This window comes from Euprymna scolopes, chromosome 7 (genome assembly GCF_053919585.1).
Source record: "Euprymna scolopes isolate OS-2025 chromosome 7, ASM5391958v1, whole genome shotgun sequence".
NCBI classification, from domain to species: Eukaryota; Metazoa; Mollusca; class Cephalopoda; order Sepiida; family Sepiolidae; genus Euprymna; species Euprymna scolopes.
Genome location: NC_136488.1, coordinates 13,472,171 through 13,491,219, shown reverse-complemented (window position 1 = coordinate 13,491,219; position 19,049 = coordinate 13,472,171). Strand labels below are relative to the sequence as shown.

Sequence of the window (19,049 nt, the reverse complement as noted above, 5' to 3'; positions counted from 1 at the left end):
AAGCAAAATAGAACGGTTAAAAAGAAGGAATGTTCATTTTTAATCGTATAATATCATAAAGATCTGATATATACATAATAAAGATAGAAGTATGAGAACTAAAATGCATGTGGGCGGTCGTGGCCGAGCGGTTAAGGCGAGGGACTAGAAATCCATTGGGGTCTCTCCGCATATGTTCGAATCCTTTCGGCGACGTTTCTTTGGATTGTATTCATGGTCAGGAAAAAGTGTAAATGGATTCAATCGAAACACAGGTAAACATTAGATCATTCTCAACTGAGAAGAAGCAAAATAGAACGGTTAAAAAGAACGAATGTTCATTTTTAATCGAATAATATCATACAGATCTGATTGATACATAATAAATATGGAAGTATGAGAACTAAAATGCATGTGGTCGTCGTGGCCGAGCGGTTAAGGCGATGGACTAGAAATCCATTGGGGTCTGTCCGCATAGGTTCGAATGCTATCGGCGACGTTGCTTTTGGATTTTATTCATGGTCAGGGAAAAGTGTAAATGGATTCAATCGAAAAACAGGAAAACATTAGAATATTCTCAACTAAGAAGAACAAAAACAGAACGGTTGGACAGTAGGAATTGTAATTTTTAATCGTATAATATCATAAAGATCTGATTGATACATAATAAAGATAGAAGTATGAGAACTAAAATGCATGTGGTCGTCGTGGCCGAGCGGTTAAGGCGATGGACTAGAAATCCATTTGGGTCTCCCCGCATAGGTTCGAATCCTATCGGCGACGTTGCTTTTGGATTTTATTCATGGTCAGGGAAAAGTGTAAATGGATTCAATCGAAACACAGGTAAACATTAGATCATTCTCAACTGAGAAGAAGCAAAATAGAACGGTTAGAAAGAAGGAATGTTCATTTTTAATCGTATAATATCATAAAGATCTGATTGATACATAATAAAGATAGAAGTATGAGAACTAAAATGCATGTGGTCGTCGTGGCCGAGCGGTTAAGGCGATGGACTAGAAATCAATTGGGGTCTCCCCGCATAAGTTCGAATCCTATCGGCAACGTTGCTTTTGGATTTTATTCATGGTCAGGGAAAAGTGTAAATGGATTCAATCGAAACACAGGAAAACATTAGATTATTCTCAACTAAGAAGAACAAAAACAGAACGGTTGAATAGTAGGAATTGTAATTTTTAATCGTATAATATCATAAAGATCTGATTGATACATAATAAAGATAGAAGTATGAGAACTAAAATGCATGTGGTCGTCGTGGCCGAGCGGTTAAGGCGATAGGCTAGAAATCCATTGGGGTCTCCCCGCGTAGGTTCGAATCCTATCGGCGACGTTGCTTTTGGATTTTATTCATGGTCAGGGAAAAGTGTAAATGGATTCAATCGAAACACAGGTAAACATTAGATCATTCTCAACTGAGAAGAAGCAAAATAGAACGGTTAGAAAGAAGGAATGTTTATTTTTAATCGTATAATATCATAAAGATCTGATTGATACATAATAAAGATAGAAGAATGAGAACTAAAATGCATGTGGTCGTCGTGGCCGAGCAGTTAAGGCGATGGACTAGAAATCAATTGGGGTCTCCCCGCATAGGTTCGAATCCTATCGGCGACGTTGCTTTTGGATTGTATTCATGGTCAGGGAAAAGTGTAAATGGATTCAATCGAAACACAGGAAAACATTAGATTATTCTCAACTAAGAAGAACAAAAACAGAACGGTTGGACATGAGGAATTGTAATTTTTAATCGTATAATATCATAAAGATCTGATTGATACATAATAAAGATAGAAGTATTAGAACTAAAATGCATGTGGTCGTCGTGGCCGAGCGGTTAAGGCGATGGGCTAGAAATCCATTGGGGTCTCCCCGCGTAGGTTCGAATCCTATTTGCGACGTTGCTTTTTGATTTTATTCATGGTCAGGGAAAAGTGTAAATGGATTCAATCGAAACACAGATAAACATTAGATCATTCTCAACTGAGAAGAAGCAAAATAGAACGGTTAGAAAGAAGGAATGTTCATTTTTAATCGTATAATATCATAAAGATCTGATTGATACATAATAAAGATAGAAGTATGAGAACTAAAATGCATGTGGTCGTCGTTGCCGAGCGGTTAAGGCGATGGACTAGAAATCCATTGGGGTCTCCCCGCATAGGTTCGAATCCTATCGGCGACGTTGCTTTTGGATTTTATTCATGGTCAGGGAAAAGTGTAAATGGATTCAATCGAAACACAGGAAAACATTAGATTATTCTCAACTAAGAAGAACAAAAACAGAACGGTTGGACAGTAGGAATTGTAATTTTTAATCGTATAATATCATAAAGATCTGATTGATACATAATAAAGATAGAAGTATTAGAACTAAAAAGCATGTGGTCGTCGTGGCCGAGCGGTTAAGTTTATGGACTATAAATCCATTGGGGTCTCCCCGCATAGGTTCGAATCCTGTCGGCGACGTTGCTTTTGGATTTTATTCATGGTCAGGGAAAAGTGTACATGGATTCAATCGAAACACAGGTAAACATTAGATCATTCTCAACTGAGAAGAAGCAAAATAGAACGGTTAAAAAGAAGGAATGTTTATTTTTAATCGTATATTATCATAAAGATCTGATTGATACATAATAAAGATAGAAGTATGAGAACTAAAATGCATGTGGTCGTCGTGGCCGAGCGGTTTAGGAGATGGACTAGAAATCCATTGGGGTCTCCCCGCATAGGTTCGATTCCTATCGGCGACGTTGCTTTTGGATTTTATTCATGGTCAGGGAAAAGTGTAAATGGATTCAATCGAAACACAGGAAAACATTAGATTATTCTCAACTAAGAAGAACAAAAACAGAACGGTTGGACAGGAGGAATTGTAATTTTTAATCGTATAATATCATACAGATCTGATTGATACATAATAAAGATAGAAGTATTAGAACTACAATGCATGTGGTCGTCGTGGCCGAGCGGTGAAGGCGATGGACTAGAAATCAATTGGGGTCTCCCCGCATAGGTTCGAATCCTATCGGCGACGTTGCTTTTGGATTTTATTCATGGTCAGGGAAAAGTGTAAATGGATTCAATCGAAACACAGGTAAACATTAGATCATTCTCAACTGAGAAGAAGCAAAATAGAACGGTTAAAAGAAGGAATGTTCATTTTTAATCGTATATTATCATAAAGATCTGATATATACATATTAAAGATAGAAGTATGAGAACTAAAATGCATGTGGTCGTCGTGGCCGAGCGGTTAAGTTTATGGACTATAAATCCATTGGGGTCTCCCCGCATAGGTTCGAATCCTATCGGCGACGTTGCTTTTGGATTTTATTCATGGTCAGGGAAAAGTGTACATGGATTCAATCGAAACACAGGTAAACATTAGATCATTCTCAACTGAGAAGAAGCAAAATAGAACGGTTAAAAAGAAGGAATGTTCATTTTTAATCGTATAATATCATAAAGATCTGATTGATACATAATAAAGATAGAAGTATGAGAACTAAAATGCATGTTGTCGTCGTGGCCGAGCGGTTAAGGCGATGGACTTGAAATCCATTGGGGTCTCCCCGCATAGGTTCGAATCCTATCGGCGACGTTGCTTTTGGATTTTATTCATGGTCAGGGAAAAGTGTAAATGGATTCAATCGAAACACAGGTAAACATTAGATCATTCTCAACTGACAAGAAGCAAAATAGAACGGTTTAAAAGAAGGAATGTTCATTTTTAATCGTATAATATCATACAGATCTGATTGATACATAATAAAGACAGAAGTATGAGAACTAAAATGCATGTTGTCGTCGTGGCCGAGCGGTTAAGGCGATGGACTAGAAATCCATTGGGGTCTCCCCGCATAGGTTCGAATCCTATCGGCGACGTTGCTTTTGGATTTTATTCATGGTCAGGGAAAAGTGTACATGGATTCAATCGAAACACAGATAAACATTAGATCATTCTCAACTGAGAAGAAGCAAAATAGAACGGTTAAAAAGAACGAATGTTCATTTTTAATCGTATAATATCATAAAGATCTGATTGATACATAATAAAGATAGAAGTATGAGAACTAAAATGCATGTGGTCGTCGTGGCCGAGCGGTTAATGCGATGGACTAGAAATCCATTGGGGTCTCCCCGCATAGGTTCGAATCCTATCGGCGACGTTGCTTTTGGATTTTATTCATGGTCAGGAAAAAGTGTAAATGGATTCAATCCAAACACAGGTAAACATTAGATCATTCTCAACTGAGAAGAAGCAAAATAGAACGGTTAACAAAAAGAAATGTGAATTTTTAATCGTATAATATCATAAAGATCTGATTAATACGTAATAAAGATAGAAGTATGAGAACTAATATGTATGTGGTCGTCGTGGTCGTCGTGGCCGAGCGGTTAAGGCGATGGACTAAAAATCCATTTGGGTCTCCCCGCATAGGTTCGAATCCTATCGGCGACGTTGCTTTTGGATTTTATTCATGGTCAGGGAAAAGTGTAAATGGATTCAATCGAAACACAGGAAAACATTAGATTATTCTCAACTAAGAAGAACAAAAACAGAACGGTTGGACAGGACGAATTTTAATTTGTAATCGTATAATATCATATAGATCTGATTGATACATAATAAAGATAGACGTATGAGACCTAAAATGCATGTGGTCGTCGTGGCCGAGCGGTTAAGGCGATAGACTAGAAATCCATTGGGGTCTCCCCGCATAGGTTCGAATCCTATCGGCGACGTTTCTTTTGGATTTTATTCATGGTCAGGGAAAAGTGTAAATGGATTCAATCGAAACACAGGTAAACATTAGATCATTCTCAACTGAGAAGACGCAAAATAGAACGGTTAAAAAGAAGGAATTGTTATTTTTAATCGTATATTATCATAAAGATCTGATTGATACATAATAAAGATAGAAGTATGAGAACTAAAATGCATGTGGTCGTCGTGGCCGAGCGGTTAAGGCGATGGACTAGAAATCCATTGGGGTCTCCCCGCATAGGTTCGAATCCTATCGGCGACGTTGCTTTTGGATTTTATTCATGGTCAGGGAAAAGTGTAAATGGATTCAATCGAAACACAGGTAAACATTAGATCATTCTCAACTGACAAGAAGCAAAATAGAACGGTTTAAAAGAAGGAATGTTCATTTTTAATCGTATAATATCATAAAGATCTGATTGATACATAATAAAGATAGAAGTATGAGAACTAAAATGCATGTGGTCGTCGTGGCCGAGCGGTTAAGGCGATTGATTAGAAATCCATTGGGGTCTCCCCGCATAGGTTCGAATCCTATCGGCGACTTTGCTTTTGGATTTTATTCATGGTCAGGGAAAAGTGTAAATGGATTCAATCGAAACACAGGAAATCATTAGATTATTCTCAACTAAGAAGAACAAAAACAGAACGGTTGGACAGTAGGAATTGTAATTTTTAATCGTATAATATCATAAAGATCTGATTGATACATAATAAAGATAGAAGTATGAGATACAAAATGCATGTGGTCGTCGTGGCCGAGCGGTTAAGTTTATGGACTATAAATCCATTGGGGTCTCCCCGCATAGGTTCGAATCCTATCGGCGACGTTGCTTTTGGATTTTATTCATGGTCAGTGAAAAGTGTACATGGATTCAATCGAAACACAGGTAAACATTAGATCATTCTCAACTGAGAAGAAGCAAAATAGAACGGTTAGAAAGAAGGAATGTTTATTTTTAATCGTATAATATCATAAAGATCTGATTGATACATAATAAAGATAGAAGTATGAGATACAAAATGCATGTGGTCGTCGTGGCCGAGCGGTTAAGTTTATGGACTATAAATCCATTGGGGTCTCCCCGCATAGGTTCGAATCCTATCGGCGACGTTGCTTTTGGATTTTATTCATGGTCAGGGAAAAGTGTACATGGATTCAATCGAAACACAGGTAAACATTAGATCATTCTCAACTGAGAAGAAGCAAAATAGAACGGTTAAAAAGAAGGAATGTTCATTTTTAATCGTATAATATCAGAAAGATCTGATTGATACATAATAAAGATAGAAGTATGAGAACTGAAATGCACGTGGTCGTCGTGGCCGAGCGGTTAAGTTTATGGACTATAAATCCATTGGGGTCTCCCCGCATAGGTTCGAATCCTATCGGCGACGTTGCTTTTGGATTTTATTCATGGTCAGGGAAAAGTGTAAATGGATTCAATCGAAACACACGTAAACATTAGATCATTCTCAACTGAGAAGAAGCAAAATAGAACGGTTAAAAAGAAGGAATGTTCATTTTTAATCGTATAATATCATAAAGATCTGATTGATACATAATAAAGATAGAAGTATGAGAACTAAAATGCATGTGGTCGTCGTGGCCGAGCGGTTAAGGCGATCGACTAAAAATCCATTTGGGTCTCCCCGCATAGGTTCGAATCCTATCGGCGACGTTGCTTTTGGATTTTATTCATGGTCAGGGAAAAGTGTAAATGGATTCAATCGAAACACAGGTAAACATTAGATCATTCTCAACTGAGAAGAAGCAAAATAGAACGGTTAAAAAGAAGGAATGTTCATTTTTAATCGTATAATATCATAAAGATCTGATTGATACATAATTAAGATAGAAGTATGAGAACTAAAATGCATGTGGTCGTCGTGGCCGAGCGGTTAAGTTTATGGACTATAAATCCATTGGGGTCTCCCCGAAAAGGTTCGAATCCTATCGGCGACGTTGCTTTTGGATTTTATTCATGGTCAGGGAAAAGTGTAAATGGATTCAATCGAAACACACGTAAACATCAGATCATTCTCAACTGAGAAGAAGCAAAATAGAACGGTTAAAAAGAAGGAATGTTCATTTTTAATCGTATAATATCATAAAGATCTGATTGATACATAATAAAGATAGAAGTATGAGAACTAAAATGCATGTGGTCGTCGTGGCCGAGCGGTTAAGGCGATGGACTAGACATCCATTGGGGTCTCCCCGCATAGGTTCGAATCCTATCGGCGACGTTGCTTTTGGATTTTATTCATGGTCAGGAAAAAGTGTAAATGGATTCAATCGAAACACAGGTAAACATTAGATCATTCTCAACTGAGAAGAAGCAAAATAGAACGGTTAAAAAGAAGGAATGTTCATTTTTAATCGTATAATATCATAAAGATCTGATACATACATAATAAAGATAGAAGTATGAGAACTAAAATGCATGTGGTCGTCGTGGCCGAGCGGTTAAGGCGATGGACTATAAATCCATTTGGGTCTCCCCGCATAGGTTCGAATGCTATCGGCGACGTTGCTTTTGGATTTTATTCATGGTCAGGGAAAAGTGTAAATGGATTCAATCGAAACACAGGAAAACATTAGATTATTCTCAACTAAGAAGAACAAAAACAGAACGGTTGGACAGGAGGAATTGTAATTTTTAATCGTATAATATCATAAAGATCTGATTGATACATAATAAAGATAGAAGTATGAGAACTAAAATGCATGTGGTCGTCGGGGCCGAGCGGTGAAGGCGATGGACTAGAAATCCATTGGGGTCTGCCCGCATAGGTTCGAATCCTATTGGCGACGTTGGTTTTGGATTTTATTCATGGTTAGGGAAAAGTGTAAATGGATTCAATCGAAACACAGGTAAACATTAGATCATTCTCAACTGAGAAGAAGCAAAATAGAACGGTTAAAAAGAAGGAATTGTTATTTTTAATCGTATATTATCATAAAGATCTGATTGATACATAATAAAGATAGAAGTATGATAACTAAAATGCATGTGGTCGTCGTGGCCGAGCGGTTAAGGCGATGGACTAGAAATCCATTGGGGTCTCCCCGCATAGGTTCGAATCCTATCGGCGACGTTGCTTTTGGATTTTATTCATGGTCAGGAAAAAGTGTAAATGGACTCAATCCAAACACAGGTAAACATTAGATCATTCTCAACTGAGAAGCAGCAAAATAGAACGGTTAACAAAAAGAAATGTGAATTTTTAATCGTATAATATCATAAAGATCTGATTGATACGTAATAAAGATAGAAGTATGAGTACTAAAATGCATGTGGTCGTCGTGGCCGAGCGGTTAAGGCGATGGACTAGAAATCCATTGGGGTCTGCCCGCATAGGTTCGAATGCTATCGGCGACGTTGCTTTTGGATTTTATTCATGGTCAGGGAAAAGTGTAAATGGATTCAATCGAAACACAGGAAAACATTAGATTATTCTCAACTAAGAAGAACAAAAACAGAACGGTTGGACAGGAGGAATTGTAATTTTTAATCGTATAATATCATAAAGATCTGATTGATACATAATAAAGATAGAAGTATGAGAACTAAAATGCATGTGGTCGTCGTGGCCGAGCGGTGAAGGCGATGGACTAGAAATCCATTGGGGTCTCCCCGCATAGGTTCGAATCCTATCGGCGACGTTGCTTTTGGATTTTATTCATGGTCAGGGAAAAGTGTAAATGGATTCAATCGAAACACAGGTAAACATTAGATCATTCTCAACTGAGAAGATGCAAAATAGAACGGTTAAAAAGAAGGAATTGTTATTTTTAATCGTATATTATCATAAACATCTGATTGATACATAATACAGATAGAAGTATGAGAACTAAAATGCATGTGGTCGTCGTGGCCGAGCGGTTAAGGCGATGGACTAGAAATCCATTGGGGTCTCCCCGCATAGGTTCGAATCCTGTAAGCGACGTTGCTTTTGGATTTTATTCATGGTCAGGGAAAAGTGTAAATGGATTCAATCGAAACACACGTAAACATTAGATCATTCTCAACTGAGAAGAAGCAAAATAGAACGGTTAAAAAGAAGGAATGATCTTATTTAATCGTATAATATCATAAAGATCTGATTGATACATAATAAAGATAGAAGTATGAGAACTAAAATGCATGTGGTCGTCGTGGCCGAGCGGTTAAGGCGATGGACTAGAAATCCATTGGGGTCTCCCCGCATAGGTTCGAATCCTATCGGCGACGTTGCTTTTGGATTTTATTCATGGTCAGGAAAAAGTGTAAATGGATTCAATCGAAACACAGGAAAACATTAGATTATTCTCAACTAAGAAGAACAAAAACAAAACGGTTGGACAGGAGGAAATGTAATTTTTAATCGTATAATATCATAAAGATCTGATTGATACATAATAAAGATAGAAGTATTAGAACTAAAATGCATGTGGTCGTCGTGGCCGAGCGGTTAAGGCGATGAACTAGAAATCCATTGGGGTCTCCCCGCATAGGTTCGAATCCTATCGGCGACGTTGCTTTTGGATTTTATTCATGGTCAGGGAAAAGTGTAAATGGATTCAATCGAAACACAGGTAAACATTAGATCATTCTCAACTGAGAAGAAGCAAAATAGAACGGTTTAAAAGAAGGAATGTTCACTTTTAATCGTATAATATCAGAAAGATCTGATTGATACATAATAAAGATAAAAGTATGAGAACTAAAATGCATGTGGTCGTCGTGGCCGAGCGGTTAAGTTTATGGACTATAAATCCATTGGGATCTCCCCGCATAGGTTCGAATCCTATCGGCGACGTTGCTTTTGGATTTTATTCATGGTCAGGGAAAAGTGTAAAGTGATTCAATCGAAACACACGTAAACATTAGATCATTCTCAACTGAGAAGAAGCAAAATAGAACGGTTAAAAAAAGAAATGTTCATGTTTAATCGTATAATACCATAAAGATCTGATTGATACATAATAAAGATAGAAGTATGAGAACTAAAATGCATGTGGTCGTCGTGTGACCGAGCGGTTAAGGCGATGGACTAGAAATCCATTGGGGTCTCCCCGCATAGGTTCGAATCCTATCGGCGACGTTGCTTTTGGATTTTATTCATGGTCAGGGAAAAGTGTAAATGGATTCAATCGAAACACAGGAAAACATTAGATTATTCTCAACTAAGAAGAACAAAAACAGAACGGTTGGACAGTAGGAATTGTAATTTTTAATCGTATAATATCATAAAGATCTGATTGATACATAATAAAGATAGAAGTATGAGAACCAAAATGAATATGGTCGTCGTGGCCGAGCCGTTAAGGCGATGAACTAGAAATCCATTGGGGTCTCCCCGCATAGGTTCGAATCCTATCGGCGACGTTGCTTTTGGATTTTATTCATGGTCAGGGAAAAGTGTAAATGGATTCAATCGAAACACAGGAAAACATTAGATTATTCTCAACTAAGAAGAACAAAAACAGAACGGTTGGACAGGAGGAATTGTAATTTTTAATCGTATAATATCATAAAGATCTGATTGATACATAATAAAGATAGAAGTATGAGAACTAAAATGCATGTGGGCGTCGTGGCCGAGCGGTTAAGTTTATGGACTATAAATCCATTGGGATCTCCCCGCATAGGTTCGAATCCTATCGGCGACGTTGCTTTTGGATTTTATTCATGGTCAGGGAAAAGTGTAAATGGATTCAATCGAAACACAGGTAAACATTAAATCATTCTCAACTGAGAAGAAGCAAAATAGAACGGTTAAAAAGAAGGAATGTTCATTTTTAATCGTATAATATCATAAAGATCTGATTGATACATAATAAAGATAGAAGTATGAGAACTAAAATGCATGTGGTCGTCGTGGCCGAGCGGTTAAGGCGATGGACTAGAAATCCATTGGGGTCTCCCCGCATAGGTTCGAATCCTATCGGCGACGTTGCTTTTGGATTTTATTCATGGTCAGGGAAAAGTGTAAATGGATTCAATCGAAACACAGGAAAACATTAGATTATTCTGAACTAAGAAGAACAAAAACAGAACGGTTGGACAGGAAGAATTGTAATTTTTAATCGTATTATATCATAAAGATCTGATTGATACATAATAAAGATAGAAGTATGAGAACCAAAATGCATGTGGTCGTCGTGGCCGAGCGGTTAAGGCGATGGACTAGAAATCCATTGGGGTCTCCCCGCATAGGTTCGAATCCTATCGACGACGTTGCTTTTGGATTTTATTCATGGTCAGGGAAAAGTGTAAATGGATTCAATCGAAACACAGGAAAACATTAGATTATTCTCAACTAAGAAGAACAAAAAGAGAACGGTTGGACAGGAGGAATTGTAATTTTTAATCGTATAATATCATAAAGATCTGATTGATACATAATAAAGATAGAAGTATGAGAACCAAAATGCATGTGGTCGTCGTGGCCGAGCCGTTAAGGCGATGGACTAGAAATCCATTGGGGTCTCCCCGCATAGGTTCGAATCCTATCGACGACGTTGCTTTTGGATTTTATTCATGGTCAGGGAAAAGTGTAAATGGATTCAATCGAAACACAGGAAAACATTAGATTATTCTCAACTAAGAAGAACAAAAACAGAACGGTTGGACAGGAGGAATTGTAATTTTTAATCGTATTATATCATAAAGATCTGAGTGATACATAATAAAGATAGAAGTATGAGAACCAAAATGCATGTTGCCGTCGTGGCCGAGCCGTTAAGGCGATGGACTAGAAATCCATTGGGGTCTCCCCGCATAGGTTCGAATCCTATCGACGACGTTGCTTTTGGATTTTATTCATGGTCAGGGAAAAGTGTAAATGGATTCAATCGAAACACAGGAAAACATTAGATTATTCTGAACTAAGAAGAACAAAAACAGAACGGTTGGACAGGAGGAATTGTAATTTTTAATCGTATAATATCATAAAGATCTGATTGATACATAATAAAGATAGAAGTATGAGAACCAAAATGCATGTTGTCGTCGTGGCCGAGCGGTTAAGGCGATGGACTATAAATCCATTGGGGTCTCCCCGCATAGGTTCGAATCCTATCGGCGACGTTGCTTTTGGATTTTATTCATGGTCAGGGAAAAGTGTAAATGGATTCAATCGAAACACAGGTAAACATTAGATCATTCTCAACTGAGAAGAAGCAAAATAGAACGGTTTAAAAGAAGGAATGTTCACTTTTAATCGTATAATATCAGAAAGATCTGATTGATACATAATAAAGATAAAAGTATGAGAACTAAAATGCATGTGGTCGTCGTGGCCGAGCGGTTAAGTTTATGGACTATAAATCCATTGGGATCTCCCCGCATAGGTTCGAATCCTATCGGCGACGTTGCTTTTGGATTTTATTCATGGTCAGGGAAAAGTGTAAAGTGATTCAATCGAAACACACGTAAACATTAGATCATTCTCAACTGAGAAGAAGCAAAATAGAACGGTTAAAAAAAGAAATGTTCATGTTTAATCGTATAATACCATAAAGATCTGATTGATACATAATAAAGATAGAAGTATGAGAACTAAAATGCATGTGGTCGTCGTGGCCGAGCGGTTAAGGCGATGGACTATAAATCCATTGGGGTCTCCCCGCATAGGTTCTAATCCTATCGGCGACGTTGCTTTTGGATTTTATTCATGGTCAGGGAAAAGTGTAAATGGATTCAATCGAAACACAGGAAAACATTAGATTATTCTCAACTAAGAAGAACAAAAACAGAACGGTTGGACAGTAGGAATTGTAATTTTTAATCGTATAATATCATAAAGATCTGATTGATACATAATAAAGATAGAAGTATGAGAACCAAAATGCATATGGTCGTCGTGGCCGAGCCGTTAAGGCGATGGACTAGAAATCCATTGGGGTCTCCCCGCATAGGTTCGAATCCTATCGGCGACGTTGCTTTTGGATTTTATTCATGGTCAGGGAAAAGTGTAAATGGATTCAATCGAAACACAGGAAAACATTAGATTATTCTCAACTAAGAAGAACAAAAACAGAACGGTTGGACAGGAGGAATTGTAATTTTTAATCGTATAATATCATAAAGATCTGATTGATACATAATAAAGATAGAAGTATGAGAACTAAAATGCATGTGGTCGTCGTGGCCGAGCGGTTAAGTCTATGGAATATAAATCCATTGGGGTCTCCCCGCATAGGTTCGAATCCTATCGGCGACGTTGCTTTTGGATTTTATTCATGGTCAGGGAAAAGTGTAAATGGATTCAATCGAAACACACGTAAACATTAGATCATTCTCAACTGAGAAGAAGCAAAATAGAACGGTTAAAAAGAAGGAATATTCATTTTTAATCGTATAATATCATAAAGATCTGATTGATACATAATAAAGATAGAAGTATGAGAACTAAAATGCATGTGGTCGTCGTGGCCGAGCGGTTAAGGCGATGGACTATAAATCCATTGGGGTCTCCCCGCATAGGTTCGAATCCTATCGGCGACGTTGCTTTTGGATTTTATTCATGGTCAGGGAAAAGTGTAAATGGATTCAATCGAAACACAGGAAAACATTAGATTATTCTCAACTAAGAAGAACAAAAACAGAACGGTTGGACAGGAGGAATTGTAATTTTTAATCGTATTATATCATAAAGATCTGATTGATACATAATAAAGATAGAAGTATGAGAACCATTATGCATGTGGTCGTCGTGGCCGAGCCGTTAAGGCGATTGATTAGAAATCCATTGGGGTCTCCCCGCATAGGTTCGAATCCTATCGACGACGTTGCTTTTGGATTTTATTCATGGTCAGGGAAAAGTGTAAATGGATTCAATCGAAACACAGGAAAACATTAGATTATTCTGAACTAAGAAGAACAAAAACAGAACGGTTGGACAGGAGGAATTGTAATTTTTAATCGTATAATATCATAAAGATCTGATTGATACATAATAAAGATAGAAGTATGAGAACCAAAATGCATGTGGTCGTCGTGGCCGAGCCGTTAAGGCGATGGACTAGAAATCCATTGGGGTCTCCCCGCATAGGTTCGAATCCTATCGACGACGTTGCTTTTGGATTTTATTCATGGTCAGGGAAAAGTGTAAATGGATTCAATCGAAACAGAGGAAAACATTAGATTATTCTCAACTAAGAAGAACAAAAACAGAACGGTTGGACAGGAGGAATTGTAATTTTTAATCGTATAATATCATAAAGATCTGAGTGATACATAATAAAGATAGAAGTATGAGAACCAAAATGCATGTGGTCGTCGTGGCCGAGCCGTTAAGGCGATGGACTAGAAATCCATTGGGGTCTCCCCGCATAGGTTCGAATCCTATCGACGACGTTGCTTTTGGATTTTATTCATGGTCAGGGAAAAGTGTAAATGGATTCAATCGAAACACAGGAAAACATTAGATTATTCTGAACTAAGAAGAACAAAAACAGAACGGTTGGACAGGAGGAATTGTAATTTTTAATCGTATAATATCATAAAGATCTGATTGATACATAATAAAGATAGAAGTATGAGAACCAAAATGCATGTGGTACTCGTGGCCGAGCCGTTAAGGCGATAGACTAGAAATCCATTGGGGTCTCCCCGCATAGGTTCGAATCCTATCGACGACGTTGCTTTTGGATTTTATTCATGGTCAGGGAAAAGTGTAAATGGATTCAATCGAAACACAGGAAAACATTAGATTATTCTCAACTAAGAAGAACAAAAACAGAACGGTTGGACAGGAGGAATTGTAATTTTTAATCGTATAATATCATAAAGATCTGATTGATACATAATAAAGATAGAAGTATGAGAACTAAAATGCATGTGGTCGTCGTGGCCGAGCGGTGAAGACGATGGACTAGAAATCCATTGGGGTCTCCCCGCATAGGTTCGAATCCTATCGACGACGTTGCTTTTGGATTTTATTCATGGTCAGGGAAAAGTGTAAATGGATTCAATCGAAACACAGGAAAACATTAGATTATTCTCAACTAAGAAGAACAAAAACAGAACGGTTGGACAGTAGGAATTGTAATTTTTAATCGTATAATATCATAAAGATCTGATTGATACATAATAAAGATAGAAGTATGAGAACTAAAATGCATGTGGTCGTCGTGGCCGAGCGGTTAAGTTTACGGACTAGAAATCCATTGGGGTCTCCCCGCATAGGTTCGAATCCTATCGGCGACGTTGCTTTTGGATTTTATTCATGGTCAGGGAAAAGAGTAAATGGATTCAATCGAAACACAGGTAAACATTAGATCATTCTTAACTGAGAAGAAGCAAAATAGAACGGTTAAAAAGAAGGAATGTTCATTTTTAATCGTATAATATCATAAAGATCTGATTGATACATAATAAAGATAGAAGTATGAGAACTAAAATGCATGTGGTCGTCGTGGCCGAGCGGTTAAGGCGATGGACTAGAAATCCATTGGGGTCTCCCCGCATAGGTTCGAATCCTATCGACAACGTTGCTTTTGGACTTTATTCATGGTCAGGGAAAAGTGTAAATGGATTCAATCGAAACACAGGAAAACATTAGATTATTCTCAACTAAGAAGAACAAAAACAGAACGGTTGGACAGGAGGAATTGTAATTTTTAATCGTATAATATCATAAAGATCTGATTGATACATAATAAAGATAGACGTATGAGACCTAAAATGCATGTGGTCGTCGTGGCCGAGCGGTTAAGGCGATGGACTAGGAATCCATTGGGGTCTCCCCGCATAGGTTCGAATCCTATCGACGACGTTGCTTTTGGATTTTATTCATGGTCAGGGAAAAGTGTAAATGGATTCAATCGAAACACAGGAAAACATTAGATTATTCTCAACTAAGAAGAACAAAAACAGAACGGTTGGACAGGAGTAATTGTAATTTTTAATCGTATAATATCATACAGATCTGATTGATACATAATAAAGATAGAAGTATGAGAACCAAAATGCATGTGGTCCTCGTGGCCGAGCCGTTAAGGCGATGGACTAGAAATCCATTGGGGTCTCCCCGCATAGGTTCGAATCCTATCGACGACGTTGCTTTTGGATTTTATTCATGGTCAGGGAAAAGTGTAAATGGATTCAATCGAAACACAGGAAAACATTAGATTATTCTGAACTAAGAAGAACAAAAACAGAACGGTTGGACAGGAGGAATTGTAATTTTTAATCGTATTATATCATAAAGATCTGATTGATACATAATAAAGATAGAAGTATGAGAACCATTATGCATGTGGTCGTCGTGGCCGAGCCGTTAAGGCGATGGACTAGAAATCCATTGGGGTCTCCCCGCATAGGTTCGAATCCTATCGGCGACGTTGCTTTTGGATTTTATTCATGGTCAGGGAAAAGTGTAAATGGATTCAATCGAAACACAGGAAAACATTAGATTATTCTGAACTAAGAAGAACAAAAACAGAACGGTTGGACAGGAGGAATTGTAATTTTTAATCGTATAATATCATAAAGATCTGATTGATACATAATAAAGATAGAAGTATTAGAACCAAAATGCATGTGGTCGTCGTGGCCGAGCCGTTAAGGCGATGGACTAGAAATCCATTGGGGTCTCCCCGCATAGGTTCGAATCCTATCGACGACGTTGCTTTTGGATTTTATTCATGGTCAGGGAAAAGTGTAAATGGATTCAATCGAAACACAGGAAAACATTAGATTATTCTGAACTAAGAAGAACAAAAACAGAACGGTTGGACAGGAGGAATTGTAATTTTTAATCGTATAATATCATACAGATCTGATTGATACATAATAAAGATAGAAGTATGAGAACCAAAATGCATGTGGTACTCGTGGCCGAGCCGTTAAGGCGATAGACTAGAAATCCATAGGGGTCTCCCCGCATAGGTTCGAATCCTATCGACGACGTTGCTTTTGGATTTTATTCATGGTCAGGGAAAAGTGTAAATGGATTCAATCGAAACACAGGAAAACATTAGATTATTCTCAACTAAGAAGAACAAAAACAGAACGGTTGGACAGTAGGAATTGTAATTTTTAATCGTATAATATCATAAAGATCTGATTGATACATAATAAAGATAGAAGTATGAGAACTAAAATGCATGTGGTCGTCGTGGCCGAGCGGTTAAGTTTACGGACTAGAAATCCATTGGGGTCTCCCCGCATAGGTTCGAATCCTATCGGCGACGTTGCTTTTGGATTTTATTCATGGTCAGGGAAAAGAGTAAATGGATTCAATCGAAACACAGGTAAACATTAGATCATTCTCAACTGAGAAGAAGCAAAATAGAACGGTTAAAAAGAAGGAATGTTCATTTTTAGTCGTATAATATCATAAAGATCTGATTGATACATAATAAAGATAGACGTATGAGAACTAAAATGCATGTGGTCGTCGTGGCCGAGCGGTTAAGGCGATGGACTAGAAATCCATTGGGGTCTCCCCGCATAGGTTCGAATCCTATCGACAACGTTGCTTTTGGAATTTATTCATGGTCAGGGAAAAGTGTAAATGGATTCAATCGAAACACAGGAAAACATTAGATTATTCTCAACTAAGAAGAACAAAAACAGAACGGTTGGACAGGAGGAATTGTAATTTTTAATCGTATAATATCATAAAGATCTGATTGATACATAATAAAGATAGACGTATGAGAACTAAAATGCATGTGGTCGTCGTGGCCGAGCGGTTAAGGCGATGGACTAGAAATCCATTGGGGTCTCCCCGCATAGGTTCGAATCCTATCGGCGACGTTGCTTTTGGATTTTATTCATGGTCAGGGAAAAGTGTAAATGGATTCAATCGAAACACAGGTAAACATTAGATCATTCTCAACTGAGAAGAAGCAAAATAGAACGGTTAAAAAGAAGGAATGTTCATTTTTAATCGTATAATATCATAAAGATCTGATTGATACATAATAAAGATAGACGTATGAGAAGTAAAATGCATGTGGTCGTCGTGGCCGAGCGGTTAAGGCGATGGACTAGAAATCCATTGGGGTCTCCCCGCATAGGTTCGAATCCTATCGGCGACGTTGCTTTTGGATTTTATTCATGGTCAGGAAAAAGTGTAAATGGATTCAATCCAAACACAGGTAAACATTAGATCATTCTCAACTGAGAAGAAGCAAAATAGAACGGTTAACAAAAAGAAATGTGAATTTTTAATCGTATAATATCATAAAGATCTGATTGATACGTAATAAAGATAGAAGTATGAGAACTAAAATGCATGTGGTCGTCGTGGCCGAGCGGTTAAGGCGATGGACTAGAAATCCATTGGGGTCTGCCCGCATAGGTTCGCATGCTATCGGCGACGTTGCTTTTGGATTTTATTCATGGTCAGGGAAAAGTGTAAATGGATTCAATCGAAACACAGGTAAACATTAGATCATTCTCAACTAAGAAGAACAAAAACAGAACGGTTGGACAGGAGGAATTGTAATTTTTAATCGTATAATATCATAAAGATCTGATTGATACATAATAAAGATAGAAGTATGAGAACTAAAATGCATGTGGTCGTCGTGGCCGAGCGGTGAAGGCGATGGACTAGAAATGCATTGGGGTCTCCCCGCATAGGTTCGAATCCTATCGGCGACGTTGCTTTTGGATTTTATTCATGGTCAGGGAAAAGTGTAAATGGATTCAATCGAAACACAGGTAAACATTAGATCATTCTAAACTTAGAAGAAGCAAAATGGAACGGTTAAAAAGAAGGAATGTTCATTTTTAATCGTATAATATCATAAAGATCTGATTGATACATAATAAAGATAGAAGTATGAGAACTAAAATGCATGTGGGCGGTCGTGGCCGAGCGGTAAATGCGAGGGACTAGAAATCCATTGGGGTCTCCCCGCATATGTTCGAATCCTTTCGGCGACGTTGCTTTTGGATTGTATTCATGGTCAGGAAAAAGTGTAAATGGATTCAATCGAAACACAGGTAAACATTAGATCATTCTAAACTTAGAAGAAGCAAAATGGAACCGTTTAAAAGAATGAATGTTCATTTTTAATCGTATAATATCAGAAAGATCTGATTGATACATAATAAAGATAAAAGTATGAGAACTAAAATGCATGTGGTCGTCGTGGCCGAGCAGTTAAGTTTATGGACTATAAATCCATTGGGATCTCCCCGCATAGGTTCGAATCCTATCGGCGACGTTGCTTTTGGATTTTATTCATGGTCAGGGAAAAGTGTAAAGTGATTCGATCGAAACACACGTAAACATTAGATCATTCTCAACTGAGAAGAAGCAAAATAGA

At 37.7% G+C, this 19,049-nt stretch overlaps 63 non-coding genes across 63 annotated transcripts; all 63 read left to right on the top strand.

The window, feature by feature from the left end:
- The first annotated feature begins 396 nt into the window (after positions 1–396).
- On the top strand, positions 397–478 carry Trnas-aga (transfer RNA serine (anticodon AGA)). Its single transcript has one exon. It is a non-coding gene; the product is annotated as a tRNA-Ser (tRNA).
- Positions 479–680: 202 nt separating this feature from the next.
- On the top strand, positions 681–762 carry Trnas-aga (transfer RNA serine (anticodon AGA)). Its single transcript has one exon. It is a non-coding gene; the product is annotated as a tRNA-Ser (tRNA).
- Positions 763–964: 202 nt separating this feature from the next.
- On the top strand, positions 965–1,046 carry Trnas-aga (transfer RNA serine (anticodon AGA)). Its single transcript has one exon. It is a non-coding gene; the product is annotated as a tRNA-Ser (tRNA).
- Positions 1,047–1,248: 202 nt separating this feature from the next.
- Trnas-aga (transfer RNA serine (anticodon AGA)) lies at positions 1,249–1,330 on the top strand. Its single transcript has one exon. It is a non-coding gene; the product is annotated as a tRNA-Ser (tRNA).
- A 202-nt stretch (positions 1,331–1,532) lies between these two features.
- Positions 1,533–1,614, top strand: Trnas-aga (transfer RNA serine (anticodon AGA)). Its single transcript has one exon. It is a non-coding gene; the product is annotated as a tRNA-Ser (tRNA).
- Positions 1,615–1,816: 202 nt separating this feature from the next.
- Positions 1,817–1,898, top strand: Trnas-aga (transfer RNA serine (anticodon AGA)). Its single transcript has one exon. It is a non-coding gene; the product is annotated as a tRNA-Ser (tRNA).
- A 202-nt stretch (positions 1,899–2,100) lies between these two features.
- Positions 2,101–2,182, top strand: Trnas-aga (transfer RNA serine (anticodon AGA)). The gene has a single exon. It is a non-coding gene; the product is annotated as a tRNA-Ser (tRNA).
- Positions 2,183–2,384: 202 nt separating this feature from the next.
- Positions 2,385–2,466, top strand: Trnay-aua (transfer RNA tyrosine (anticodon AUA)). The gene has a single exon. It is a non-coding gene; the product is annotated as a tRNA-Tyr (tRNA).
- A 202-nt stretch (positions 2,467–2,668) lies between these two features.
- Positions 2,669–2,750, top strand: Trnas-aga (transfer RNA serine (anticodon AGA)). Its single transcript has one exon. It is a non-coding gene; the product is annotated as a tRNA-Ser (tRNA).
- Positions 2,751–2,952: 202 nt separating this feature from the next.
- On the top strand, positions 2,953–3,034 carry Trnas-aga (transfer RNA serine (anticodon AGA)). Its single transcript has one exon. It is a non-coding gene; the product is annotated as a tRNA-Ser (tRNA).
- Positions 3,035–3,235: 201 nt separating this feature from the next.
- Trnay-aua (transfer RNA tyrosine (anticodon AUA)) lies at positions 3,236–3,317 on the top strand. The gene has a single exon. It is a non-coding gene; the product is annotated as a tRNA-Tyr (tRNA).
- A 202-nt stretch (positions 3,318–3,519) lies between these two features.
- Positions 3,520–3,601, top strand: Trnas-uga (transfer RNA serine (anticodon UGA)). Its single transcript has one exon. It is a non-coding gene; the product is annotated as a tRNA-Ser (tRNA).
- Positions 3,602–3,803: 202 nt separating this feature from the next.
- On the top strand, positions 3,804–3,885 carry Trnas-aga (transfer RNA serine (anticodon AGA)). The gene has a single exon. It is a non-coding gene; the product is annotated as a tRNA-Ser (tRNA).
- A 202-nt stretch (positions 3,886–4,087) lies between these two features.
- Trnas-aga (transfer RNA serine (anticodon AGA)) lies at positions 4,088–4,169 on the top strand. The gene has a single exon. It is a non-coding gene; the product is annotated as a tRNA-Ser (tRNA).
- Positions 4,170–4,380: 211 nt separating this feature from the next.
- On the top strand, positions 4,381–4,462 carry Trnaf-aaa (transfer RNA phenylalanine (anticodon AAA)). Its single transcript has one exon. It is a non-coding gene; the product is annotated as a tRNA-Phe (tRNA).
- Positions 4,463–4,664: 202 nt separating this feature from the next.
- Positions 4,665–4,746, top strand: Trnas-aga (transfer RNA serine (anticodon AGA)). Its single transcript has one exon. It is a non-coding gene; the product is annotated as a tRNA-Ser (tRNA).
- Positions 4,747–4,948: 202 nt separating this feature from the next.
- Positions 4,949–5,030, top strand: Trnas-aga (transfer RNA serine (anticodon AGA)). Its single transcript has one exon. It is a non-coding gene; the product is annotated as a tRNA-Ser (tRNA).
- Positions 5,031–5,232: 202 nt separating this feature from the next.
- Trnas-aga (transfer RNA serine (anticodon AGA)) lies at positions 5,233–5,314 on the top strand. Its single transcript has one exon. It is a non-coding gene; the product is annotated as a tRNA-Ser (tRNA).
- A 202-nt stretch (positions 5,315–5,516) lies between these two features.
- On the top strand, positions 5,517–5,598 carry Trnay-aua (transfer RNA tyrosine (anticodon AUA)). Its single transcript has one exon. It is a non-coding gene; the product is annotated as a tRNA-Tyr (tRNA).
- A 202-nt stretch (positions 5,599–5,800) lies between these two features.
- On the top strand, positions 5,801–5,882 carry Trnay-aua (transfer RNA tyrosine (anticodon AUA)). The gene has a single exon. It is a non-coding gene; the product is annotated as a tRNA-Tyr (tRNA).
- Positions 5,883–6,084: 202 nt separating this feature from the next.
- Trnay-aua (transfer RNA tyrosine (anticodon AUA)) lies at positions 6,085–6,166 on the top strand. The gene has a single exon. It is a non-coding gene; the product is annotated as a tRNA-Tyr (tRNA).
- Positions 6,167–6,368: 202 nt separating this feature from the next.
- On the top strand, positions 6,369–6,450 carry Trnaf-aaa (transfer RNA phenylalanine (anticodon AAA)). Its single transcript has one exon. It is a non-coding gene; the product is annotated as a tRNA-Phe (tRNA).
- A 486-nt stretch (positions 6,451–6,936) lies between these two features.
- Positions 6,937–7,018, top strand: Trnas-aga (transfer RNA serine (anticodon AGA)). Its single transcript has one exon. It is a non-coding gene; the product is annotated as a tRNA-Ser (tRNA).
- Positions 7,019–7,220: 202 nt separating this feature from the next.
- Positions 7,221–7,302, top strand: Trnay-aua (transfer RNA tyrosine (anticodon AUA)). The gene has a single exon. It is a non-coding gene; the product is annotated as a tRNA-Tyr (tRNA).
- Positions 7,303–7,504: 202 nt separating this feature from the next.
- Trnas-aga (transfer RNA serine (anticodon AGA)) lies at positions 7,505–7,586 on the top strand. The gene has a single exon. It is a non-coding gene; the product is annotated as a tRNA-Ser (tRNA).
- Positions 7,587–7,788: 202 nt separating this feature from the next.
- Trnas-aga (transfer RNA serine (anticodon AGA)) lies at positions 7,789–7,870 on the top strand. Its single transcript has one exon. It is a non-coding gene; the product is annotated as a tRNA-Ser (tRNA).
- Positions 7,871–8,072: 202 nt separating this feature from the next.
- Positions 8,073–8,154, top strand: Trnas-aga (transfer RNA serine (anticodon AGA)). Its single transcript has one exon. It is a non-coding gene; the product is annotated as a tRNA-Ser (tRNA).
- A 202-nt stretch (positions 8,155–8,356) lies between these two features.
- Positions 8,357–8,438, top strand: Trnas-aga (transfer RNA serine (anticodon AGA)). Its single transcript has one exon. It is a non-coding gene; the product is annotated as a tRNA-Ser (tRNA).
- A 202-nt stretch (positions 8,439–8,640) lies between these two features.
- Positions 8,641–8,722, top strand: Trnas-aga (transfer RNA serine (anticodon AGA)). Its single transcript has one exon. It is a non-coding gene; the product is annotated as a tRNA-Ser (tRNA).
- Positions 8,723–8,924: 202 nt separating this feature from the next.
- On the top strand, positions 8,925–9,006 carry Trnas-aga (transfer RNA serine (anticodon AGA)). Its single transcript has one exon. It is a non-coding gene; the product is annotated as a tRNA-Ser (tRNA).
- Positions 9,007–9,208: 202 nt separating this feature from the next.
- On the top strand, positions 9,209–9,290 carry Trnas-aga (transfer RNA serine (anticodon AGA)). Its single transcript has one exon. It is a non-coding gene; the product is annotated as a tRNA-Ser (tRNA).
- A 202-nt stretch (positions 9,291–9,492) lies between these two features.
- On the top strand, positions 9,493–9,574 carry Trnay-aua (transfer RNA tyrosine (anticodon AUA)). Its single transcript has one exon. It is a non-coding gene; the product is annotated as a tRNA-Tyr (tRNA).
- A 201-nt stretch (positions 9,575–9,775) lies between these two features.
- Trnas-aga (transfer RNA serine (anticodon AGA)) lies at positions 9,776–9,859 on the top strand. Its single transcript has one exon. It is a non-coding gene; the product is annotated as a tRNA-Ser (tRNA).
- Positions 9,860–10,061: 202 nt separating this feature from the next.
- Trnas-aga (transfer RNA serine (anticodon AGA)) lies at positions 10,062–10,143 on the top strand. The gene has a single exon. It is a non-coding gene; the product is annotated as a tRNA-Ser (tRNA).
- Positions 10,144–10,345: 202 nt separating this feature from the next.
- Trnay-aua (transfer RNA tyrosine (anticodon AUA)) lies at positions 10,346–10,427 on the top strand. The gene has a single exon. It is a non-coding gene; the product is annotated as a tRNA-Tyr (tRNA).
- Positions 10,428–10,629: 202 nt separating this feature from the next.
- On the top strand, positions 10,630–10,711 carry Trnas-aga (transfer RNA serine (anticodon AGA)). The gene has a single exon. It is a non-coding gene; the product is annotated as a tRNA-Ser (tRNA).
- A 202-nt stretch (positions 10,712–10,913) lies between these two features.
- On the top strand, positions 10,914–10,995 carry Trnas-aga (transfer RNA serine (anticodon AGA)). Its single transcript has one exon. It is a non-coding gene; the product is annotated as a tRNA-Ser (tRNA).
- Positions 10,996–11,197: 202 nt separating this feature from the next.
- Positions 11,198–11,279, top strand: Trnas-aga (transfer RNA serine (anticodon AGA)). Its single transcript has one exon. It is a non-coding gene; the product is annotated as a tRNA-Ser (tRNA).
- A 202-nt stretch (positions 11,280–11,481) lies between these two features.
- On the top strand, positions 11,482–11,563 carry Trnas-aga (transfer RNA serine (anticodon AGA)). The gene has a single exon. It is a non-coding gene; the product is annotated as a tRNA-Ser (tRNA).
- A 202-nt stretch (positions 11,564–11,765) lies between these two features.
- Trnay-aua (transfer RNA tyrosine (anticodon AUA)) lies at positions 11,766–11,847 on the top strand. The gene has a single exon. It is a non-coding gene; the product is annotated as a tRNA-Tyr (tRNA).
- A 202-nt stretch (positions 11,848–12,049) lies between these two features.
- Positions 12,050–12,131, top strand: Trnay-aua (transfer RNA tyrosine (anticodon AUA)). The gene has a single exon. It is a non-coding gene; the product is annotated as a tRNA-Tyr (tRNA).
- Positions 12,132–12,332: 201 nt separating this feature from the next.
- Trnay-aua (transfer RNA tyrosine (anticodon AUA)) lies at positions 12,333–12,414 on the top strand. The gene has a single exon. It is a non-coding gene; the product is annotated as a tRNA-Tyr (tRNA).
- A 202-nt stretch (positions 12,415–12,616) lies between these two features.
- Positions 12,617–12,698, top strand: Trnas-aga (transfer RNA serine (anticodon AGA)). The gene has a single exon. It is a non-coding gene; the product is annotated as a tRNA-Ser (tRNA).
- A 202-nt stretch (positions 12,699–12,900) lies between these two features.
- Positions 12,901–12,982, top strand: Trnay-aua (transfer RNA tyrosine (anticodon AUA)). The gene has a single exon. It is a non-coding gene; the product is annotated as a tRNA-Tyr (tRNA).
- A 202-nt stretch (positions 12,983–13,184) lies between these two features.
- Positions 13,185–13,266, top strand: Trnay-aua (transfer RNA tyrosine (anticodon AUA)). The gene has a single exon. It is a non-coding gene; the product is annotated as a tRNA-Tyr (tRNA).
- A 202-nt stretch (positions 13,267–13,468) lies between these two features.
- Positions 13,469–13,550, top strand: Trnas-aga (transfer RNA serine (anticodon AGA)). The gene has a single exon. It is a non-coding gene; the product is annotated as a tRNA-Ser (tRNA).
- A 202-nt stretch (positions 13,551–13,752) lies between these two features.
- On the top strand, positions 13,753–13,834 carry Trnas-aga (transfer RNA serine (anticodon AGA)). Its single transcript has one exon. It is a non-coding gene; the product is annotated as a tRNA-Ser (tRNA).
- Positions 13,835–14,036: 202 nt separating this feature from the next.
- On the top strand, positions 14,037–14,118 carry Trnas-aga (transfer RNA serine (anticodon AGA)). The gene has a single exon. It is a non-coding gene; the product is annotated as a tRNA-Ser (tRNA).
- Positions 14,119–14,317: 199 nt separating this feature from the next.
- Positions 14,318–14,402, top strand: Trnas-aga (transfer RNA serine (anticodon AGA)). Its single transcript has one exon. It is a non-coding gene; the product is annotated as a tRNA-Ser (tRNA).
- Positions 14,403–14,604: 202 nt separating this feature from the next.
- Positions 14,605–14,686, top strand: Trnas-aga (transfer RNA serine (anticodon AGA)). Its single transcript has one exon. It is a non-coding gene; the product is annotated as a tRNA-Ser (tRNA).
- Positions 14,687–14,888: 202 nt separating this feature from the next.
- On the top strand, positions 14,889–14,970 carry Trnas-aga (transfer RNA serine (anticodon AGA)). The gene has a single exon. It is a non-coding gene; the product is annotated as a tRNA-Ser (tRNA).
- A 202-nt stretch (positions 14,971–15,172) lies between these two features.
- On the top strand, positions 15,173–15,254 carry Trnas-aga (transfer RNA serine (anticodon AGA)). The gene has a single exon. It is a non-coding gene; the product is annotated as a tRNA-Ser (tRNA).
- Positions 15,255–15,456: 202 nt separating this feature from the next.
- Trnap-agg (transfer RNA proline (anticodon AGG)) lies at positions 15,457–15,538 on the top strand. The gene has a single exon. It is a non-coding gene; the product is annotated as a tRNA-Pro (tRNA).
- A 202-nt stretch (positions 15,539–15,740) lies between these two features.
- On the top strand, positions 15,741–15,822 carry Trnas-aga (transfer RNA serine (anticodon AGA)). Its single transcript has one exon. It is a non-coding gene; the product is annotated as a tRNA-Ser (tRNA).
- Positions 15,823–16,024: 202 nt separating this feature from the next.
- Positions 16,025–16,106, top strand: Trnas-aga (transfer RNA serine (anticodon AGA)). The gene has a single exon. It is a non-coding gene; the product is annotated as a tRNA-Ser (tRNA).
- A 202-nt stretch (positions 16,107–16,308) lies between these two features.
- Trnas-aga (transfer RNA serine (anticodon AGA)) lies at positions 16,309–16,390 on the top strand. The gene has a single exon. It is a non-coding gene; the product is annotated as a tRNA-Ser (tRNA).
- Positions 16,391–16,589: 199 nt separating this feature from the next.
- Trnas-aga (transfer RNA serine (anticodon AGA)) lies at positions 16,590–16,674 on the top strand. Its single transcript has one exon. It is a non-coding gene; the product is annotated as a tRNA-Ser (tRNA).
- A 202-nt stretch (positions 16,675–16,876) lies between these two features.
- On the top strand, positions 16,877–16,958 carry Trnas-aga (transfer RNA serine (anticodon AGA)). Its single transcript has one exon. It is a non-coding gene; the product is annotated as a tRNA-Ser (tRNA).
- Positions 16,959–17,160: 202 nt separating this feature from the next.
- Positions 17,161–17,242, top strand: Trnas-aga (transfer RNA serine (anticodon AGA)). Its single transcript has one exon. It is a non-coding gene; the product is annotated as a tRNA-Ser (tRNA).
- A 202-nt stretch (positions 17,243–17,444) lies between these two features.
- On the top strand, positions 17,445–17,526 carry Trnas-aga (transfer RNA serine (anticodon AGA)). The gene has a single exon. It is a non-coding gene; the product is annotated as a tRNA-Ser (tRNA).
- Positions 17,527–17,728: 202 nt separating this feature from the next.
- On the top strand, positions 17,729–17,810 carry Trnas-aga (transfer RNA serine (anticodon AGA)). The gene has a single exon. It is a non-coding gene; the product is annotated as a tRNA-Ser (tRNA).
- Positions 17,811–18,012: 202 nt separating this feature from the next.
- Positions 18,013–18,094, top strand: Trnas-aga (transfer RNA serine (anticodon AGA)). The gene has a single exon. It is a non-coding gene; the product is annotated as a tRNA-Ser (tRNA).
- Positions 18,095–18,296: 202 nt separating this feature from the next.
- Trnas-aga (transfer RNA serine (anticodon AGA)) lies at positions 18,297–18,378 on the top strand. The gene has a single exon. It is a non-coding gene; the product is annotated as a tRNA-Ser (tRNA).
- Positions 18,379–19,049: the final 671 nt, after the last annotated feature.